This window comes from Rhineura floridana, chromosome 6 (genome assembly GCF_030035675.1).
Source record: "Rhineura floridana isolate rRhiFlo1 chromosome 6, rRhiFlo1.hap2, whole genome shotgun sequence".
NCBI classification, from domain to species: Eukaryota; Metazoa; Chordata; class Lepidosauria; order Squamata; family Rhineuridae; genus Rhineura; species Rhineura floridana.
The window spans coordinates 28,289,275-28,304,966 of NC_084485.1; the positions used below are offsets into that span (position 1 = coordinate 28,289,275).

Genomic DNA, 15,692 nt, shown 5'->3' on the forward strand with positions numbered 1-15,692 from the left:
ACCATTAGCATGTTTTTCCTAATGTTCAGCCGAAATATGGTTCCTTGCAATATGGTTCTAGTCCTGCCCTCTGGACCAACAGAGAACAAGTCTGCTCTATCTTATATTTGACAGTCCTTCAGATATTTGAAGGCAACTATCATGACTGTCCTTAATCTTCTCTTCTCTAGGCTAAACACAGGTCTTTCAATGGTTCTTCATAAGATGTGGCTTCCAGACCCATTACCATGGCCTCCTCTAGACATGTTCCAACTGGTCAATGCCCTTAAAATGTGGTGTCCAGAACAGGATGCAGTACTTTAGATGTGGCCTGGCCACTGCAGAATAGAGTGGAATTACTTTTCATTATCAGAATGCTATGTATTTGTTAATGCAGCCTAAGATTGCATTAGATTTTTTAGCAGCTGCATTACACTGTTGGCTCATGTTCAGTTTGTGATTAGCTAAGACACCTAGATCCTCTTCATATGTTGTAGTAATGTCAAGCCACATCTTCCTCACCCTTTATTTTTGCCTTCAGTTTTTTTTGGTAGTGAAAATCCTCTCTAGCCTGTAAGAATTTTTTAAAAATGTGAAAGTATCACTGCTATACTATCAGTTTATTATTTTTAGTTATTTATTAGATTTATATCCCACCCTTCTTCCCGTAGCAGCCTTCTATTGATACCATTATGACATAGCAGCCATTCTTCCATTCTTTATGGTGTCATGACTCAACATGCTCACTACTGATGCATCTATGGTACTACTGGTGGGTGCCAATGGGTGATCACTATTGTGCAGGCACAGATGTGACTATAAGGTTCCTGGAGGTGTGTGGCACACTTGTGATTCACAATGCAAAATACTTTTGTATTAAAAAGCAGCCAGTAGACTGTGGTACAAGGATGCCCAGCCTTTGCATGTTTTACTTCTCACACTTACTCATGCACTAGTGCAAGGCGTGTGATCTCCAGCTTAACGGCACGAGGTGTTGTGATGCTCTCTCAGGTGAAGCTCGTCACGTGGTGAGCTCACTATCGAGTCACGTGGAAGCGGGCTCAGTGCGGGCTCTTCCCCTCCCCCCTTTCCTGGCGTGGTGACCCCCTTCCCCCCTCCCCTCAGGGAAGAATGTAGTCCCGGCTGGGGGCGGCGGAGGGATAAGCGGGCGTCGTCGCGTTCCTCTCTCTCTCTGGACCCAGCCGCAGGGCGCGGCGCCTCCTAGCGGAGCCGGGGCAGATCCCGCCGCCAGCAGCCTTTCTCGCGAGAATCCCCCCACTCTAACGGGGTTATGTAACCCGCTCCCCTGCACCTCCTTTTAAAGGGCCCGCTTCCTGTCACGCCGGGAGGGGAGGGGCGACTGGAAAAGCAAGTTCCATTGTTGGGGTTCAGTCACCCCCCTTCCCCTCAGTCCCCCCCCGAGGGGGGTGCGTCCCCCTCCTCTCTGGCCGGACAATGAGTCCCATATGCTAATGAGAGCCCCGCGTCACTTCCGCTCTTTCTCGGCCGCCATCTTGGCCAGGGCAGGTTCTGGGCAGGAGGGACCCGGCTGTATTGTCTGCAGGGCGCCTAGGGAGCCCCCCCTCCCCTTCCCCGCGGCCCGGAGCCCGACACCCCTCGCCCCGGTGACTGAGGCATAGCCGCTGCCGCCCCCTCCTCATCCCCGCGCAGGCTTAGCCCTCACAACCTGCCCCCCTCACAACCTGCCCGCCCGCCATCAGCCCCCTTTGTCTCCCCCGCACCGCCGGCTCCGCTCCCCGCGCCCGCCCAGCCGGGAGCCGCTAGGAGCAGCAGCGCCGCCGCCGCCGCCGCGGGAGGGAGCGCCCGCCGCTGAGGAGGAGAAGGAGGAGGGAGCGCGAGACTCAGCCAGGTAGGTCCCTCAGCGCGCGCGGGAGCCCAGCGCAACCCTCCCTCCCCCTCCTCTTGCCGCCGTCGTCGCTCCTGCTTGCTTTCTCCTCCAGTGTAGCTGGGCCCGGCGGCCTTGTTTTGCACACACGCCGTTACAAGCTCCGTTTTCCCTCCATCCGTCTGAGGCCGGGATGCAGGGCGCGAGAGGTTGCCTCCAGACCGGCTTCCTTGGCTCGTTCCTCTCTCGACTTCCCCTGTTAACCTTCCTGTTTGCTATGGTCCTTGGGCTAAGCCCTTGCCGCTATTCCCGTTTGCATCTCTCCCTTTCTCTCTCGCTTCTCCTTCAGTTCCTTGTAGGGAGGTGGCACATGGATGCTGCGCCCCCGAGTGAGGCTGTGATTGCACGGTCTGCATCGTGGACGGGGGAAGGGAGGGGGGGGCGAGAGGATGGCGAATGCAGCCGTCCTCTCCGGCATGCTTGGAGATCCGTCTTTTCCTCCAGCGTGTGCGCTGGAAGGGGGGATGAGGAAGCGAGGAAAGCCCCCTTATGACTGTAGAGTTGGCGCTAGAAATTTAGAGCAGGCTGCGGTACAATGAATGGAGAACTGCCGCCTTCTCTGCGACCCCCCCTCCCATTTCCTACTTAGAGGTGTAGGCTGTGTTAGAAAAGGCGGGATTCGTGGTTTGACCCAGAGTAGTAGCTCCAGGAGAGTAACAGGCACTCATCCACCCCCGTAACTCTTCTTTATTGCATCTATCCCGCGCAATAGTTCTTCAAACCTATTTTTTCAGACAAAGAAGGAGAAAAGGAGCTGTCTTCTGCTTTCTGTTGCTGGGGAAAGAAACCCTGCACTTTTCCTTCCAGCACGCCTTTTTCCTCTTGAGTTGTGGCTATTTTTATGTATTCCCCCCCAACCTAGTTCAGTTTTACTTATCCATGTGCATAATTAGCATGTGTCTTCACGTTAAAACTACCGTCGCTTGGGGTTTATGGCCATCGAAGAAAAAAATACCAGCCCCCACCCAAAATGCACTGCAGCCAAGTCGGTGGAATGGAAAAATGAGCGTGCAAGTCAGTAGGGGGCGCGTTCTTTTCACTGGGTAAGGCTGCTGCAGAGAGGGGGGGAAGGGCCCCAGATGCACGGAATGGAGTTGCCACACAGCGCCTTCTATAGGCCTGGGAAAATGGGCCTATCACTGCAGGCTCAGTTGCTCTTAAGAGCTGACAGCAGCACAGGCAAAGATTTAGTGAGCTGAGCATTGATTTAAAGAATCTGGTTATTTCATCTGTTTTTGTGGAAAATTGTGACCAAAAGTGCCATCCTGGTGTGGTACCTAAAGTATGTGCCATCCTTGATGCACCTTACCTGCCTGAAGCTTTTGCTAAAATTCATGGAGGTTAAGCTTAACTGTGCCACTGAAGCTGTCTGATAGTAGTTAAGAAGTTGCTCCCAAAACCAAGGTAGTGATTTAAGTGAAGTACAGTGAGAAAAATACAATGCAGTGAGGATGCTTAAACCTTTTCCAGGTTTAACGTTAAACTTTGTTCCAGGTTTGAACATTAAACTTCACAATGAGTAAAGGAGCTGCACTTCAACTCATTTGTGATTGGGGAAGCCATATGTCTTATTTATTTGCATGGCTATTTCTTGCATGATACAAGTCATGATAATAGAGATTGTTAGAAATTGCTAATAACAGTGCTTTTCTACAGGCACTACGTTTTGTTGAAGGATACAAAGAGCTTGATGAACTATAGATGGTAATTGCGGATCTTTGTGGCAATTAAATATTATGATAGAAACTTTGAGTTCTTGGAAAAACAATCCAATAGCTCTTACAAGTTCGTCCTGAGGCACCTGCCAATTTTATTCACAGAATGTCAATGTTTAGTAAAGGGAATGTGTCAGATAAAGAAAAACACCACATGTGCAATATGGTGTGACCTACATTTATATGAAAACCTTAACTCCCTGATGTCAGACTTCTGTGTTATCAGAAGAGTACTAAATTCAATTTCTTGACCCAGGATTTCAAACACCACTTCCTTCACCTGGGCAGGAGTGTTTCTGTGCCAAATAATCTGATGATAGTTACGAAAATGAAAGTGAGAACTAAGCAAAAGCTTAGTTAAGATAATCAGTTAAAAAGCAAGACTAAAAAAAGTTTTATTAACGTTATGTATTTGTTCTAGATCTAGAGGGTTTTGATGGGAAGTGGAAGAAGTTGGATAGCAACCAATCAACACATTTTTTGCAGTGTGTAGTGTAGCCAGAGCATCCTACACAAATGAAAAAGCCATTGCTTCCAAGTATAGCTGATTGAGATTGTCTCCTTGTAGTGTGGTTGTTTAAGGACATGACAGTGTTTTCAGTGTACATAGTATAAACATCTGTCAGGAAAGATGTGCATTTTGTCACAGTTAATCTATTTTGCACTTGATAGGAATATATTCAAACATCATCCATCACACTTGTATGATTCTGTAGGAATTCATTGCTATGAATTACTACTTAATACTTTCTTACATGTGTTTTTTATGTTGAGAAACATTCTCATACTTTTTCTTCTTAGCTTTTTAATTTTTAGAAAATTTCAGCCATGATAAATATGTCATCTACAAAATTTTACATCTTTGCTTGCTGGAATGTTTTTGACAAATTATTGTTCTACACTAGTGCTTCAACAACTGATGATTAGGAATCATTCTGATTGGTCATGAAAACCATTTTGAATTGATATGCTTTAGACTCTTTTCCAAAATACTTTCATGTATGCTTAAAATGATTAATGTTGGTGAATCCCAGTAGAGATAATAGTACATAGCCTAATTCTGTATTGGATAATGCTACTGTGATGTTTAATAAAGCAAATACTAACACTGTTTTACTTGAGATTGAGCATGTGGTGTCTTGAATCCTATTCTAAATGCAGAAGACAACTATAGCTTCTTTTATAGCCAAGTGCTATAGGTTAAAGGCAGAATATAGAAAATGTGTCATGAAGCACACCATTTTTGTAAATTATGAGGATATCATAAACTGCTACACTTAATAACTTGTGTGATATCTGTGTTGTGTTAAAACATAAAACTACAATATGTAGGCATATATACAGGAAATAAGATATCAGAATCTGACAACTCTTAGTTTAGAATTTTAAACAATTCAGAGTGGTGTCATCAAGGAAAATGTAGACAAATTTACACAGTTATAACCTTTTCTACAGGAAGCCTCCCTGAGTAAAAAACAAATATTTAGACTGTCCCCAATTGTAAGAGAGACAAAACAAAGATGAATTGTCTAGTAGTGCTGTGATGGCAGGCACAAAGTTGTATAATCATTGGAAAAGGATGGAAGTGTGACCCGTGTTTCTCATTGAAGCACTTTTCGAAACAAGTACTTCGGTGGCTCCAAGGAATTTTTCACCTGGAGGGAGGTGAGGAAGCACTTTGCCTATAGTTAGTACACTGTAGTACCTGAAACTCTCGAATAGTTGTGTACTAGATATATACTTCTCAGTAGTCTGTGTAGTAGTTTTGAGACATATATGGTACAAATATTTTAACTGGAAAATTTAAAGTTGGGGGGACTTGCAGTGTGTGTCTGTGTGTCATTTGGATAAAAACTTGGATACAGACTTGGTCTATGATGGTTGAGAGACAACGCTCAGAGCAGAGTGCATCCTTTGGATGCAAAAAGTTGCACATTCAGTTCCTTATGTCTCTGGTTGTAGAATGTTCTGTGTTGCAGCTGGGAAATACCTCTGCCTGAGACTTCAGAGAAGCTGCCCATTGGAGTGGACAGTATTGGAGTGGGTTGGATAGGCCAGCAGTCTGACTCATACAAGGCAGTTTTGTGTTTTCATGATTAGATGAGTTAGATTGTAATTGGACATTAACACCAAAGCTGAGAAAATCAGGATCAGGTTATGAAGATTCACCCCTCTCAGGCTACAGTCCTATCCACAATCTAAGTAAACATAAATAGGATTGTGCTGTGGTTTACTTGGGAGGGCAAAACCAGAAGCACCAGTTAATATTTTATTTCAGCTGTGTACATGGGTACCCATCATGCTAAAAGTGTGACAGAGCTAATGTAAGTGACTAGCTTGGACAGAATCTGGAGTTGGAAGTTTACACCCCTGACTGCCTCCTATATTGCTTATTCCTGGGCTCAGTGGAAAAGAAGGAAAAAATCCAAAGCCTTCTGGGTTGCATAAAACACTGTAGTGTGCAGTACAGTGTTGGTATGTTATACTGATACCCGTTGGTACCTTTGCCAGAAAAAGTTGGCCCCAACCAGTGTAAAAGTTCTTTACAATTTTCACATTCTTGATACTGAAGGAAAGTTAAATATCCCATAGGATGTTTTGGATCAGAATAAGACAACCAGAGTTGGTGTACCTAAAGCAGTGCTGCATATTCTGAGGAAAAATAAGAAAAATCTTAACATTTATAATTTATTTATTTATTAAATTTATATACCGCCCGACTAGCAATAGCTCTCTGGGCGGTGAACATAAAATAGCATAAAAATACAATGAATAACAAAATAATACTAAAATACAATCATCAATCCAATACAATAAACATTTAAAAAAGTAAATCAGTGTAAATCAGTCACTAAATCCTTTTAATTTTGTGTGAGTATTTTTAAACACAATTTCTAGTTTTAAATGAATTCCATGAAAAGGTATGCAAATGTAGTGTACTAGTGGAAGCACTTATGGTTGTACAAGACAGAGCACCTGATTTTTGCCTACCTCTCAGTCATTATAGCCCCTCATGCCTGTGTGGCCTAACACTAATAGAAATGGATCTGCTAGTGCAGAGCCCCCATTGGGTGCAACCCTTTGCTTTCTTGCAGCAAGTAACTTAGTAAATAATTTTATATTTTCAGATTGGTGTATTTTATTAAATGACAGCAAGTGACATTTGGTGTTCATATGCTTGGCTTTGGGTTCCATTTCTGTGAATTTAGCCAATCTATGTTTATTAAACAGACCAAGCTACAAAACAAAATTGTAATTTCAAAAGAATTAAACAAGTGATCAACAATATGAAAGTGAGGCTATGTACACAGTTTATCATTATTCTTGCTGAATTTACTGGGATTTGCTCAGTTATGTGTCCAAGCCAGTGTGCTTGAAGCCCTGAAGATTTACACTGTACTTTAAGGGAGAAGGATAGAGGATATTGAAACTAATCAGCTGTATGTGAAGGAATGTCTTCAGTTTTGGCTTACTCTGTTTTCTCTAAATTTTTCTAAGACCTGTTAATGTCTGTGTGTCTGTCTTCATCTTATCCTGTCCTATTTAAGCTGATTAATTCTACAGTGAATGTTTCCTTGCTATTGTCACCATTGGCCATAAAGAACAATTTTTGTCTAATATGACTATCTAGCCCAGTATCCTGTTTGCAATAATACCCATGTGTGGATGCTTTATAGAAAACAGCCACAACTCTGCCCAAGCAGGGGAATATATTATTGCTTGTTTGTTTCAAGAGCCGGGCTCATATGTAATGTGCCTGTCAGACTAACCAAGCTATGGTTTGTTGGAGAATTCTAATACAGTAGGACCCCACTTGTCGACGTTCCGCTAATATGACGGCGCCACTGGGGCAATCAGCTGTAGCGCAGGGAGCTCCAGTCACCGCGCTACAGCTGACAACGATCAGCTGGAGCGCGTGAGCTCCCCGCACTACAGCTGATCCCTGTCAGCTGGAGCGCAGTGGCTATAGCTCCCCGTGCTCCAGCTGATCACGTGCTCCAGCTGGAGCATGCAATCAGATGTAGCATGGGGAGCTCCCATGCTCCAGCTGATCGCTGACAGCTGGAGCTCCCCATGCTACAGCTGATTGCGCAATCAGTTGTAGGGCGGGGAGCTCCCATGCTACAGCTGAGTGAGTGTGTGTGTGTATGTATTGCCTTCAAGGCGATTCTGACTTACAGTGACCCTATGAATAGGGTTTTCATGAGGCTGAAGGCAGTGACTGGCCCAAGTGAGCTTCATGACTATGTGCGGATTGAAATCCTGGTCTCCCAGGTCGTAGTCCAACACCTTAACCACTACACCACACTGGCTCTCTAACAGCTGAGTAGGGCCCCACTTTCCAGCGGTTTTCACTTTTCGGCGTGGGCCTGGAACGGAACCTGCTGTATGAGTGGGGCCCTACTGTACTTTCTCCATACTCCTCTTCTCACAGACCTCGTTGCAAAGGAGAGTTCCTGGTTTGTTAAATCGGTTTCTCCATGAAACTGTGGCTTAAACAGTCCCTACAAATGAAATTTGCAACTCATGATCAGTTCAGACATTATTGGGAAATTGGTTTAACAAACCAGGAAGTATCTTCTGTAACCCAGGGGTGGGTGGATAAGGGTAAGGAAGCGCTCAAGCTCATAACGTATTACCACTCCAGTAGTTTGGACTGGGAATGTTACATGTGAATTTGGCCAAGATATTTGATAGCAAAAAGGTCAGGAATACCCAGAGGAATGCATACCATAACTCTTGCATCTGTGGGGTTTTTCTTTTCTGGTTGTATTTTTGAAGCCATCTGGTAGCTCTGAGTTACACTGGCCATTGCTATGGTATAAGGCCTGCCTGCTTTTCTTCTTAAGTACACTGCAGTGTTTCATTAGATACCTTCTAGTTTCTGGATCCTGCGTTTGTCTGCTGTGTCCACAGTTCAGCTGTAGAGAAATAATATACAATTGGTGATCTACCATTTAGGATTCTGCTCTACTTTTTGCTGTCTGAGTGGCTCTATCTTTATCTTATGTGTTTTCTTGCATCCTCTCTGCTGCTGCCATAAATCCTGGATGTACTAGATACGGATACCCTATTGATACACATAGAAGCATTGGTGTGCTTTGAATTGTTTCCCATTCTTTTCTTGTTAATACTATTTTAAGATGACATGGCTTTAAACAAGGATTATACCAAAAATAAGTACTTTATGTAAGATAGGTGTCTCAGTGGTACTTAGCTAGCTAAATGGTAGCAAATGTTCAGAGACAAGTAGAGGTTGGATACCACTTTCATGTGCCGCTTGTGAGTTTACAGAGGTGTATGTCTAGCCGCTGTTGGGAACAGAGTACTGGGCTAGGTAGATCTTTAATATGTACAGAAAGATACTACTTTTATATTAGATGGTATGCTGGGGCAGATGTAGAAATGTGTACGTGGAAGCTATCCAAGAATATTTTTTTAAGCGGCAGCATCTGACATACACCACATGACTACTTTTCCTAGATGGAAATGAATAAAAGGATTTCATTTCACTATCTGTGGACCAAAGGTCATGAATGAAAAATGATTGGATAGTTGGATAGTTAGACTTAAAATATGAAAAGCACATAAAATTAACCATATTTTAATATCTGACAATACTACGTTAGGGTGGACATTTTTTAAAGTAGGAAAGTATATGATCAGTACACAAAAATGCATGTGACTGTGTATATAAACAAAATTGGGAAGCTGTTTTCAGCATATTATGTTTGTCTTTATTACTTTTGAGTAAAGCTCCCAGCCAATTATGAAAGTATGGGGATGCAATATGAAACTACTTAGGGGACAGCCCAGCCGTATGTAAGCACTTTGAAGTAGTACTCACTTGAATTGGAAGAGTTAAGTATGTGTTTATTTTTATATTTCCTTATCTGGAAGTTAAGTCCAACTGAGTTCAGTGGGACTTTCTTCCAGGTAAGTGTGTATGGGATTGCAGCCTTAACTCATGCCGAACTGTCCCGTGCAGAGTGCTTGTATTTGGCTGAATTGTTTTCTATTTTTCTTTATTTAACCCTAAATAGATTTCCAGAGCAGCTCACAATTAAAAACCTACAGTTTAAAACATTTATTTAGTACTGCATGTAAAATAATTGCAGTAACAGCAACTCTGAATAAATAGGCCAGTATTATCCCCCTAGAAAGGGATTGGTCAAACTAGGCTGTAAGCTTATTTGCCTGCAGCCACCCAGTAAATTCATGGCTGAAATTGTAATAAGAAGGTTGGACTTAAGTTGTAGGTGACAATAATGAGGCTAAGTTAGAACAGTGTATACTGCAACACATAGGCTCTATCCTACTGCAGTTCCACATGTGTATTCCTAGACATTGCAGGTCCCTCCCCCAATATTCTTGACTTGTTTTAGTGCAAAGTCTTCAGTTTAAGCTTACACATGGGCAGGGATGAGAAGCCTGAGACGCTCCAGATATTGTTGGACTCCCAACTCCCATCAGTCCCTGGGAGAGAAACCCCAGCCAGTGTGGCCAGTAGTCAGGTACAGTAGGGCCCCACTCATACGGTGGGTTACGTTCTGGACCTCCACTGAAAAGCGAAAACTGCTGAAAAGTGGAACTCATTGAATGGAATGGTGTGTGATGCCCGAAAACTGCTGTAAAAGTGGAACAAGCGCCGTATGAGTGGGGCCTTAGTCTAATTGCGTCTAATTGAGACCGCTGCATTAGCGAAGCACCGTAAAGCGGGGCCCTACTGTATAACTGAAGTTTTAGTCAAAAACTGTTGGACTGCCACAGGTTACTCATCCCTGCTGTAAGCCAGATGTGGGGAACCTTTGGCCCTCCTGATGTTGCTGAACTCCATCATCCCCTGGCCATTGGCCGTGCTTGCTAGGACTGATTGGAGTTGTAGTTCAGCAACATCGAAAGAGCCAAAGGTTCCCCACTCCTACTGTAGGTAAACAGCAAAAAGTCTGCATAGACTAATTTTTTTCTGCTTATGTCACAGCTTATGGCATAGCTGATTCATATACTAGTTTGCCTTAGTTTTTAATTTGCATAATAGTCATGGTCATTTCTGGTATGCATTTCAGTGGAATCAATGTATGATATATGCAGTTGCAAGTAAGACAGTTCACAGTGCTCATGGTAGCATTTTTCCTTGGCTTGCACACACACATTTGTCTAAGCAAGTGTATACTTGGCAACTATCAGGACTGGTCATATGGATGAAAATGTGCCATGTGAATTGATACAAAGCTGTCTACATTTTGAAGAGGCTTGCAATTTTGCATGTTTCCTGCTTGAATTACAACGTCTTTACATGATAGGATAGGCTATAATTTTGACAACAATCAAAATTTCACAATGTGAATTTTACCTGAAAAGTAATATGTAATATTGATTGTTCTGCAGCTTAGTACTTCATAAGGAAATAGTTAATTCCTTTTCTGTTAAGAAGTTAGGACGCATGTCCACTAGATGGCGTATTAGCTGCTAGTGGAAAATTCCAGAACTTGCCATGAGTGAGAAATGTATGTGAGTCAAAAGGATTCGGTTTGCTAGGCTGCAGAACAGATGGAAAGACTAGACCAAAAAGAAATGTAGTCTTTAGGTTATGTCTGCCTTGAAATCTTCACCAAAGTTCTTCTTTTAAACAAGGTAATCAGGTGATGCATCAACAGTTGTGTCTAGCCTGAAGATGTGATACTCAAAAGTAAAATTAATCTTGGTGCTGTACATACCTCAGTGCCTAAGAAAAGAAGGTTTTGTGTGTTCCAAGAAATTTCAGCCCAGCCCATGCTTGAGAGTAAGCTTTCATCCTTCCCTTCTCCTCTGTATTTAATTGAAAGGTTTCGTGAGAGTTGGATAGTTACAGAAATTACAAGGAAAGTTTTTAAATAAACTTGCAACTGGAATCCTTAGAATTAACGTTAATATAAAAACCTGCTCCATGTAATTCTTCTGAAAAAGTATGTGTCAAATAACATTCCATGTTCTTCGGTTTAAACGCTTTCCTAGCGGAGTAGTAACCCTGGGACATGAGGTAATAAACAGTAGTGTCAAAGACACAAGAAGATTAAACTCTCAAACATTAAGCCACACTTTGAAAAATGCAATCTCTTGGCATAGATGGAACTTCCTTTACAAGTGTCATCTCTCAAAGATCTTTAGCAATATCTGTCAATAAAAATGTTTGCAGGAATAATGCTGCTACTCAATAATTTTTATAGAAAATAAGTGACTGAGCACTCTATAAATAAAAGTGCAGCTTGTTTTTTGTCAAGATAGAAGCAAAATATGTTACCTTTTATAGCTGAAAGTAATTTCATTTTTACACATAAAAATGAACAGGACAGGTTTTTTTGTGCAATTCTCACTCATTGCGAATAGTTAGTACAGTATTCTGAAAAATAAGTCTTAGTTTTCTGTGGAGAGAGGGAGTTTTTTCCTTTGCATGCAGTAGGACAGTGGCAAGCACATCTGCTATTTTGTTTTTATTGGTAGTTGAATGCCTTTTCATGGGGCATGCAGTGTTGCTGGGTTATGATGTTGTAAGGAGGTCATCTATTGAAAGAAAGAAAACACATCTGGCTAGTGCAAGCCTCTTGGCCAAGCTTAAGAAGTTCTCTAGATCCTTGCATTGCCCTGTGTGTTTAAATTTCACCTATAGATTTAAATGTACCATGGCGTAACACTGCTGTTGTACCTTGTAAATGAAATTGGTTGTCTTGAATGGTGACTTTGTAAGCAGGTAATTTTAATCTAATCTCATGACTGGTCTTAATTTGCTTAGTGTTTACATCATCAGACTGATATGTGGTACCTAATATACTCCATATGAACTTTCCTATTTCAGACAGGGAATTAACGATCCCAGTTCAGTGAGCCATACAAATCTCCACTGCCTTGAACAGGACATGGAGGGAGCCAATACAAGAATGGAATTCTGTGTGTGTAAATTGGCTTCTTTCTTAAAAATGCCATGTGATTTTTGCTTGTCTAGCTGCACCATATTCACTCAATTGAAGGTCTTCTGCTTCCTGAAACCCTAGTTATGTCCTCCCAGAATGCCTCTATAAGACCATTCCCCTTACTTTCTTGAAACTCATTTTTTCTATGAATCCATTGGAACAATCTCCTCGATTCAATACCCTGCTGCAACTAAGCCTAAGTGCCTGTAACTTAAATTAGAATGAGCAATGAATACAGGTTGCAGTAGAAGGATGTGCATAGCAGTGATTAGCTCTGTATTCTTTTGTAGAAAAAAGTAATGATGCTTATTGCAGTAAGCATGCCCCAAGTCAACACAGTTGTTTTGCCATTACCAAGTTTGTAAACAATGTTTTTTTAATAAGATGTACAGATTTTGTTGTGGTGGTTTGTGGCTTGCTATAAATAGATAATGCTGCTATATAAATGTGCTACTGCATGCAAATATACTATAGATCAGTCCTGAGTTCATTTAATTAGAATTGTCCGCTTGTCTTCAAAAGAAAGGAGAAATCTCTTGGTTGTCACCTCAGCACAAGACTTTTTTTTAGGATGGCTGTATTCCAACAGTGATAAGACTTCTGTCCTTTTACAATTTCTGTGGAAAGCAGACATTATTTGGATTCCGCTTCCATTAAAGTGACAAGAAAAACTACACTAGTTAACCACCACCTGCCTATTACTTTTAAATGGACAAAGGCCTGTTCTTTTGAAAATATGACTATTTGGCTGACTGTTTCTATGAAATGTGTCCTTTTTGTGTTCCAAAAATATATTTATTTTGCTTTAATGACAACTTTGTAGTTATGTACAAAGTGTGACTTCTAGAAATACTGTCAGCCTAGCTATCCCTTTATTGTTTGTGCCCGTCAGTAGCATCACAGAGAGACCCATGCAGGACTTACTAGGGTGGAATTGTGTGTTCAGAAGCCCTATTCATGCACTTGGAGTGAAAGTTTTTGGGCTTAACAAGAAGGGAGAGGGTATGCACACAAGTCCTGCCCAGGGCTGTGGAGTCGGAGTCGGGAGCAATTTTGGGTGGAGTCGGAGTCGGTAGAAATGTTCCGACTCCTACTCCTTCATAAATGGCAAATGTATATTCACTAGTAATAACAAATTTACTGTAGTAAAATGGTAGCACAAGGCATTTCATCACCACCACATGAATCCAGAGCTTGGAAAAGTTACCTTTTTTGAACTACAACTCCCACGAGCCCAATCCCTGGAGCTGATAGGAGTTGTAGTTTAAAAAAGTAACTTTTCCAAGCTCTGGATTCACATGGTGGTGATGAAAAGCCTTTGTGCTACCATTTTACTACAGTAAATTTGTTATTACTAGTGAATATACATTTGCCATTTATGAAGGAGTCGGACAGTAGAAAAATAGTCGGAGTCAAAGGTCTGGCGTACTGACTCCACAGCCCTGGTCCTGCCCTCAACATCCCTTTATATGCTGGTTCTATTTCAGACCTTACCATGTTTAGTGCAAAAGTCTGAAGGAAGATTCTGTTAGTGCAGGAGTTCTGATTATGCGGAGGATTCTAAGCATGCTCGCTCAAATGCACTTACAATCCCCCTTCAGACCTTCATGCTGAATGTGGAAAGGTCTGAAGTGGAGCCGGCATATGCAAGGATGTTGGGGGCAGATTTTGCAACCCCTCCCTTGAAGTCCACACCCGTTGTCTCCAGATGCAGGGCTATAGCCACCAACAAATTATTCCTGTTGGTGCTTTCTCCGAAAAGTATTGGGATTAACTTTAGCATGCATGGATTTAAGCAAGCTTTGTGAGCAGCAGTGGGGATAAAGCCGGGAAAATATACTTTTAAGCACAGTATTCATAAGTATCTGTGAACTAAAGGCATGGCGATGTACAGAAAAGGTGCTAGAGTCAGTGTTTTGATGAAATCGTCAAGATTTTTATAGATGGGTAAGTTACACAACTAGAGGTGGTACTTTGGATTTTGCTTAAAATGTAAGCCAGTAATGAACAAACTGGTACTGTGTGGTATAAGAATAACAACATGCCATTTATCTGCATAGTTAAGTATTCACTATACTTATAGATGAACTCCTCGGCTTAGTTTTCAACAGCTGAAGTATTTTGGAGCATTGGCAGATGTGGATTGGCTACTGTGCTATGTTTTTGCTCCAAGTAGTTATTTTTTTAATAGTGTCCCTTTCTGCTATAGTAGGTGTTTAGAATTCAATGTTACAATAATAACTTTAAAGCTTACCTTATTTTAATTTTATTTTACGTTTTGTTTTGTTCAAGAGAATATAAACTTTCTCACGTGCCTATGTCCTCACATAATAGGTAAATAGTTGCTGAAGTGGGAGTTCTGTAAGAAGAATATTTTTGGAGGCTTTTGCATAAAATGTTCTCAGTAGTGCTGAAACACCAAAGCACCATTACTTTTAGAAATAAAATGTCCAAATTATGTTTGCTGAATCGTGAAAAGAGACTTGTGAATGTTCAAGAATGGAAAATATACGCAAGTGGGGTGGAGATGAATGATTGCTTTTGGACATGGGCTGTCATTGGCTATATGAAAAACTGGTAGTATACCACCACTGATAAATGCTGCTGGGAGCTAAGTACTGTGGTGCATGGAAGAGCCTTTCTGTTTCTAAAGGTGCTTGCATACAACCAGTGGTAAAGGAAGGGTGCTACTGGTGTTACACCACCATGTGCGCTTTTAGTTATTACCAGTGTTAAAAGGCCGTGTTAGGCTGTCACTCCTGTCATTTAATTCTCTGGGAGCATTCACATGACTTAGAATTTTCTTTAAAAAGGTTAGTTTTCAAGAAACTCTCATTTGAAATTGAGGCTGATTCCATATATGTTGTCCCTACCCTAAAGACAGAATTCACCATGTAGGTAGATAATGATATGGCTGAAGTTAATTGAGAAACTTGAAAACCCATTTAGCAGAATAGTAATACTGGTGCCGCCTTTACAAATAAGTGAAAGATGTATCTAAATATCTCTTAGTGAAGTTTCTCTTTAGAGAACTTGCCAAGTTAATTCATTTTAAACAGAGGTGTAATTGCACCTGTTTGGAAACTTAACTGAAATGTTTCCTAGCATGATTTCCATCATATTTATGAATGAATATGAATACTT

The 15,692-nt window shown here is 41.7% G+C and overlaps 1 protein-coding gene across 2 annotated transcripts in view; it reads left to right on the plus strand.

Moving 5' to 3' along the window:
- The first annotated feature begins 1,215 nt into the window (after window positions 1-1,215).
- The window catches only part of ADNP (activity dependent neuroprotector homeobox), a 48,020-nt gene continuing 33,543 nt past the window's right edge, over window positions 1,216-15,692 (plus strand). The window contains exon 1 of one of the 2 annotated variants that reach the window (XM_061631269.1): window positions 1,216-1,849. The gene's annotated coding sequence lies outside the window, so the exon portion shown is untranslated. The remainder of the gene's footprint in view (window positions 1,850-15,692) is intronic. The other variant, XM_061631270.1, reaches the window with a different exon arrangement.